Below are 7,616 nucleotides of genomic sequence, written 5' to 3'. Positions count from 1 at the left end.
ATCCTAATCCTTCTGTCATTATGTCGGAGGAGCTGTTCCCTGCTTACTTCTGCAGGGAGGGAGGAGGATGATGCTGCATCACTCCACTTGTGTATTAGTTCTTCAGCCTTACCCTGGGGGTCGTTGTGAGCCGCAGGCCGGGCTCTGCTCCCCTTAGCTACCTTAATTTTTGCCCACACTTGTCTTGCAGACGTTTCTCTTCCAATAGAGCTAGTGAACTCTAGTCATTGTCATTCCCTTTGTAACTCAACTGCAATGTATGTACCTTTACCTGACTAAAAAATCTAATCTAAATCTATATCTAATCTATATGCTTAGATATATGCAAATGAGAGAGTAATAGAGCGAAACCTTTAAAATACTGAACAATTTGGAGGATATTGATTCATACAATTTCTTCAAAAGGTCAGATGTAACACGAACAAGGAGCAAAGGTTTCAAGCTCAACAAGCCACAGTGTAGGAGTGACAACAAATGCTTTTTAACCCATACGATTATGATCATGGCAATAAGGTTTCTAAAACAGTAGGCATTCTTCCAAAGCCAGACACTGTACTATGTTCCTCGCCCTAACCTAGTCACTCAGTATTATTCACTCATTTATCTATGTCTTGTCTATTTATGTCTTAAAGGTTACAAGACGTACATTAGTCAATACAATTGGTGCTTAAAATGTTAAGGATCTCTTGTGAAACACGGGTATTAATCAAAAAATTTATTATGTAAAATAAATAAAAAAGGCCCAAGGGCCATGAAGTAACAAGAATGCAAGGCCGGCACAAGCTGGCGTAAGTAGAGAAGACGGAAGATTCTTCATATTAAAAGACCCTGCTTCTCCAAGATGGCAGTCACACCCTGCTTGCCCTGGACAATCACCATATGGAGAAGGACTGTTTACTGTGAAGGGAAGTCCACAAATGCAATGCCAGCATGAGTCAGTCTTGAAGGGTAAACGATGATGGCACCCTCACAGTAACACAAAAGCCGAGCAAGCCCAGTGAGGAAGACCTGTTGATGGGAAGGAGGAGAATCATTAGTCACAACAAAATCCACATAGAAACAAAGGAGAGAAAAAAAATAAAGTGGATGTCTTCTTTTTGTATAGACATAATAAATATTGCAATTTGGCTATGTATTTATATGATATATAATAGAATACAGCATAAAACAAAATAAGAGGGGTGATAGGAGAAGAAAAGATTAGTGTTCAGTGAGAATCCACAAGGTCTTCTCTGAATAATCTATTTTCTTCAAGGCTGTGGGTCCCTACAATTGCACCAGAGGTGGTACACACCCCTATTATTATTTAAACAGGTGAGTACACACACGGTGTTAGCAAACTTAGCCTCCAAACACACACACACACATGGTATCAGCAAACTTAGCCTCCAAACACACACACACACATGGTATCAGCAAGCTTAGCCTCCAAACACACACACACATGGTATCAGCAAGCTTAGCCTCCAAATACACACATGGTATCAGCAAGCTTAGCCTCTAAACACACACACACACACACACAAACGGTATCAGCAAGCTTAGCCTCCAAACACACACACACACATGGTATCAGCAAGCTTAGCCTCCAAACACACACACACACATGGTATCAGCAAGCTTAGCCTCCAAACACACACACACATGGTATCAGCAAGCTTAGCCTCCAAATACACACATGGTATCAGCAAGCTTAGCCTCTAAACACACACACACACACACACACAAACGGTATCAGCAAGCTTAGCCTCCAAACACACACACACACATGGTATCAGCAAGCTTAGCCTCCAAACACACACACACACATGGTATCAGCAAGCTTAGCCTCCAAACACACACACACATGGTATCAGCAAGCTTAGCCTCCAAACACACACACACATGGTATCAGCAAGCTTAGCCTCCAAACACACACACACACACACATGGTATCAGCAAGCTTAGCCTCCAAACACACACACACACACATGGTATCAGCAAGCTTAGCCTCCAAACACACACACACATGGTATCAGCAAGCTTAGCCTCCAAACACACACACACATGGTATCAGCAAGCTTAGCCTCCAAACACACACACACACACATGGTATCAGCAAGCTTAGCCTCCAAACACACACACACATGGTATCAGCAAGCTTAGCCTCCAAACACACATACACATGGTATCAGCAAGCTTAGCCTCCAAACACACACACACACACATGGTATCAGCAAGCTTAGCCTCCAAACACACACACACATGGTATCAGCATGCTTAGCCTCCAAATACACACATGGTATCAGCAAGCTTAGCCTCTAAACACACACACACAAATGGTATCAGCAAGCTTAGCCTCCAAATACACACACACACATGGTATCAGCAAGCTTAGCCTCTAAACACACACACACACACACACACATGGTATCAGCAAGCTTAGCCTCCAAACACACACACACACATGGTATCAGCAAGCTTAGCCTCCAAACACACACACACACACATGGTATCAGCAAGCTTAGCCTCCAAACACACACACACACACATGGTATCAGCAAGCTTAGCCTCCAAACACCCACACACACATGGTATCAGCAAGCTTAGCCTCCAAACACACACACACACACATGGTATCAGCAAGCTTAGCCTCCAAACACACACACACACAAATGGTATCAGCAAGCTTAGCCTCTAAACACACACACACAAATGGTATCAGCAAGCTTAGCCTCCAAATACACACACACACATGGTATCAGCAAGCTTAGCCTCTAAACACACACACACACACACACACATGGTATCAGCAAGCTTAGCCTCCAAACACACACACACATGGTATCAGCAAGCTTAGCCTCCAAACACACACACACACACATGGTATCAGCAAGCTTAGCCTCCAAACACACACACACATGGTATCAGCAAGCTTAGCCTCCAAACACACACACACACAAATGGTATCAGCAAGCTTAGCCTCCAAACACACACACACACATGGTATCAGCAAGCTTAGCCTCCAAACACACACACACACACATGGTATCAGCAAGCTTAGCCTCCAAACACACACACACACAAATGGTATCAGCAAGCTTAGCCTCTAAACACACACACACAAATGGTATCAGCAAGCTTAGCCTCCAAATACACACACACACATGGTATCAGCAAGCTTAGCCTCTAAACACACACACACACACACACACATGGTATCAGCAAGCTTAGCCTCCAAACACACACACACATGGTATCAGCAAGCTTAGCCTCCAAACACACACACACAGAAAATGGGGACATTGAAACAGTTGATAAACTTGATTTCAAGAGAGAGAGGTCACTATGGGGAACTTCAAATTTTTTTTAATTAGTAATTAGGCAGACTTGTTGCTAGACAGGGAAGTAAATTAAATGTATGCCAAATTTTGCAAAATATACAATGAAGGCACACAAACATTCATACCAAAACAGAGATGCAGGGCCAGAAAACAGGATTGGTTCAACAGAAATTGAGAGAGGGCCACAGACCAAAAGACACAAAAATGGAATGAAAGACATTGAGAAACTACAAGCAGATGTCAACAAAGTTTTCGATTGGGCAGCAGAAAATAACATGATGTTTAACAGTGATAAATTTCAGGTATGGCAAAAATGAGGATCTGAAACATAATACAGGGTACAAAACACAATCGAATCTTCCCATAGTAGAAAAACAGCATGTCAAGGATTTGGGAATAATGATGTCCGACGATCTAATGTTTAGGGAGCATAACCAAGCAAATATTGCGTCAGCCAGAAAAATGATCGGATGGATTATGAGAACTTTCAAATCCAGGGATCCCATCACAATGGTTGTACTCTTCAAGTCACTTATGTTGTCCCGTCTCGAGTACTGCTCAGTATTCACTTTCCCCTTCAGAGCACGGTTGCACGGTTGTTCCTGCCGGAACAACCGGCAGGAACATGATAATGCAATGTGTGAAACATTAAACCAAAAGTTCCAAAGTGTGTTTATACAAAATGAAATCTTAAGAGAACCAGACACAATAAGAAGTCTCCGTGGTGTAGTGGTAAGACACTCGCCTGGCGTTCCGCGAGCGGTATGTCATGGGTTCGTATCCTGGCCGGGGAGGATTTACTGGGCGCAATTCCTTAACTGTAGCCTCTGTTTAACGCAACAGTAAAATGTGTACTTGGATGAAAAAACGATTCTTCGCGGCAAGGGATCGTATTCCAGGGACCTGCCCGAAACGCTACGCGTACTAGTGGCTGTACAAGAATGTAACAACACTTGTATATATCTCCAAAAAAAAAAAAAAAAAAAAAAAAGAATTTCAGAGAACATCATAGAGCGTATAGATGTGTCTAGAGATGAAGTGGAAAATATGCTAAAGTAGCTAAGTAAGAACAAAGCAGTTGGTCCAGATGGAGTTTCACCATGGGTTCTGAGAGAATGTGCATCTGAGCTCAGCCTTCCACTTCACCTGATCTTTCAGGCATCCCTGTGTACAGGAGTCATAGCAAACATGTGGAAAAAGGCTAACATAGTTCCAATCTACAAAAGTGGCCACAGGGAAGACCCCACCCCTCTCAGTTATAGACCTGAATCATTGACAAGTGTAACAGTGAAAGGATTGAAAACAAAAAAAAAATATTAAAAACTAAATGGGTAGAACACCTGGAGAGAAATTATATAATATCACACAGACAGTATTGTTTTCGATCTGGAAGATCCTGTGTATCGAATTTACTCAGTTTCTATGATTGAGCCACAGAGATTTTAAAGGAAAAAGGTAGTTGGGTTGACTGCATCTATCTAGACATAAAAAAGGCTTTCGACAGAGTTCCACATAAGAGGTTGTTCTGGAAACTAGAAAATTTTGGATGGGTGACAGGTAAGCTTCTAACATGGATGAAATTTTTCTGACTGATAGAAAAATGAGGTCAGTAATCAGAGGCAATCGGACTGGAGAAGTGTCACAAGTGGAGTACCACAGTACATGCACCAGAAATGTTCATTGTCTACATAAATGATCTACCAGTTTGAATACAGAATTATATAAACATGTTTGCTGATGATGCTAAGATAATGGGATGGATAAGAAATTTAGATGATTGTCATGCCCTTCAAGAAAACCTGGACAAAATAAATATATGGAGCACCACTTGGCAAATGAAATTTAATGTGAATAAATGCCATGTTATGGAATGTGGAATAGAACATAGATCCCACACAACCTACAAATTATGTGAGAAATCTTTATATAATTCTGATAAAAGAAAGAGGTCTAGGGTTGATTCTAGATAGAAAACTATCACTTGAGGCCCACATAAAGAACGTTGTGTGAGGAGCCTATGCCACGCTTTCTAACTTCAGAATTTTGTTTAAATACATGGATAGCGAAATACTAAAGAAATTGTTCACGAGTTTTGTTCGGCCAAGGCTAGAATATGCAGCGGTTGTTTGGTGCCCATATCTTAAGAAGCACATCAACAAACTGGAAAAGGTGCAAAGACATGCTACTAAGTGGCTCCCAGAACTAAAGGGCAAGAGCTATGTGGAAAGGTCAGAGGCATTAAATATGCCAAAACTAGAAGACAACAAAAAGAGGTGATAAAATCACTATGTACAAAATAGTAACAGGAATTGATAAAATCGATAGGGAAGATTTCCCGAGACCTGGAACTTCAAGAACAAAAGGTCATAGATTTAAACTAACTAAACAAAGATGCCAAAGAAATATAAAAAAATTTCCTTTCGCATACAGAGTGGTACACGGTTGGAACAAGTTAAGTGAGAAGGTGGTGGCGGCCAAGACCGTCAGTAGTTTCAAAGCATTATGTGACAAAGAGTGCTGGATAGACGGGACACCACGAGCGTAGCTCTAATCCTGTAACTACACTTAGGTAACTACATTTGGTGTCAGCAAGCTTACCGTCGAAACACACACAAACAGCCTGCCTATTATTCAAGGCCTTCTCTGAGTACTCTCTATTTTCTTCTCTGAGGCTATGGGTCCCTAATCTTGCACCAGAGGTGGTACAACTTTTAAGTTTTTAACTACTGCACTGAGCACCTGATTTTGGCAAAGACTTCTTAGTGCAATTGTCAAGGACATAGTTCTGGTATTTTTTTGTTTATAAATATTCAGGTATAGTTAATGTCAAAATGTTTCAAAACTCAACAATTTATATTTCAAAACAAAAAAAGTAATGAAAACATTACAAAACATTAAAATATAGCCTAATTAATTAATTAATAAAATAGTACAACTCTCAGAATGTCTAAAGGTGCTTTGAGCAATGAAGTAGTTAATTTTATATATATAATATATATATAATATTATATATATAATATATATTTACCTGTGACTACTGCTTAGCAAAAATTTGATCTCTGTGAAAATTGGTCTCGTCATTGCTAGGAGATATTTTAAGACCATGATTTGCTGTGGATGGCACTGTAGTCTTCAAGTCATCAATCTAAAAATAGAGGTAATCTTTTAAAATGTAAATTTTGTATAAAAAAAAATGCAAAAATAAATTGCAAGAATAATATGAAGTTATTATACAATTTTTTTTTAATTATTTAAATATTTGTGAGACATTATTAAGAAATGTATGAAGTACAGATTCTCTAAGACCTGATATGTATCTGCTTATGTTCCACCACATTACATTCAAGGCTGAAGAGAAAACACAGCCAGTAAGGTAATGATCACTTAGGATGGACTGGGATGCTACATGTAGGTTGGGGCTAAGCTGCGTGAGGCTAGGATGCCCAGCCTGCCTTGTCTAGGCTGGGCTGGGCTAGGCAACACTAGGAAGGAGTCAACAAATCTCTGGAGTGCCTTACTTTTCCTGATATCCTTAAAAAAGCAAGAATGATGCCATTTTATAAAGGAGGCGAGACAGCAGAAATAAACAATTAGAGAAAAATATCAAATCTACTTATACTTTTTAAAAATATTTGATTTTTTTTTTTACAAACATTTCTTCCTACTTTGTAAAATTCAACATGAATACAAACACACACACACATCCCTAAGAAGCAGCCCATAGCAGCTGTCTAACTCCCAGGTACTTATTTACTGTTAGGTGAACCAGATATAGAGAATAACCACAAAATCTTGTAAAGCCACTAGTACACGCAGCATTTCAGGCAAGATATATAATATTAATATTAATATTATATATATATATATATATATATATATATATATATATATATATATATATATATATATATATATATATATATATATATATATATATATATATATATATATATATATATATATAGGTTCCAAGGGGTTGTCATAGCCAGGGGGTGGTAATGGGGGACGAGCTCCCATGACCTATAAAATGCTCCTATACGGCATGCGTCTCAAATAGCCTCTGACAACCAAGTCCAACTCCTGGCCTGCACGGGTGGCTTAGTCTAAGTCCGGCGGAACTGCTTTTACCGACAGGAGAAGGGGCGAGGGCGTGCCTCTGGCGCCTTAAAACCAGCTGCTCCGGGTAGATGGGACTCGATAGCCTGGGAAGGCAGCCCATCTAGGGGAAGGAAAACCCTGATTTTAAACCTCCGCTGCCTTGCGGCCATACCCTTTTTTGGGAAGGCTTCAGGA

The 7,616-nt window shown here is 40.0% G+C and overlaps 1 long non-coding RNA gene across 1 annotated transcript; it reads right to left on the bottom strand.

Moving 5' to 3' along the window:
- Window positions 1-700: 700 nt before the first annotated feature.
- LOC138355089 (uncharacterized) lies at window positions 701-6,642 on the bottom strand. Its single transcript, XR_011223816.1, has 2 exons — window positions 6,352-6,642; window positions 701-1,008 (listed from the first exon to the last, which is right to left on the bottom strand). It is a non-coding gene; the product is annotated as an uncharacterized lncRNA (long non-coding RNA).
- Between the last annotated feature and the right edge of the window lie 974 nt (window positions 6,643-7,616).

Source organism: Procambarus clarkii, chromosome 66 (genome assembly GCF_040958095.1).
Source record: "Procambarus clarkii isolate CNS0578487 chromosome 66, FALCON_Pclarkii_2.0, whole genome shotgun sequence".
In the NCBI taxonomy this organism is placed as follows: Eukaryota; Metazoa; Arthropoda; class Malacostraca; order Decapoda; family Cambaridae; genus Procambarus; species Procambarus clarkii.
Note: the sequence above shows the minus strand (reverse complement) of the source record. Positions and strands in the feature narration are given on the sequence as shown.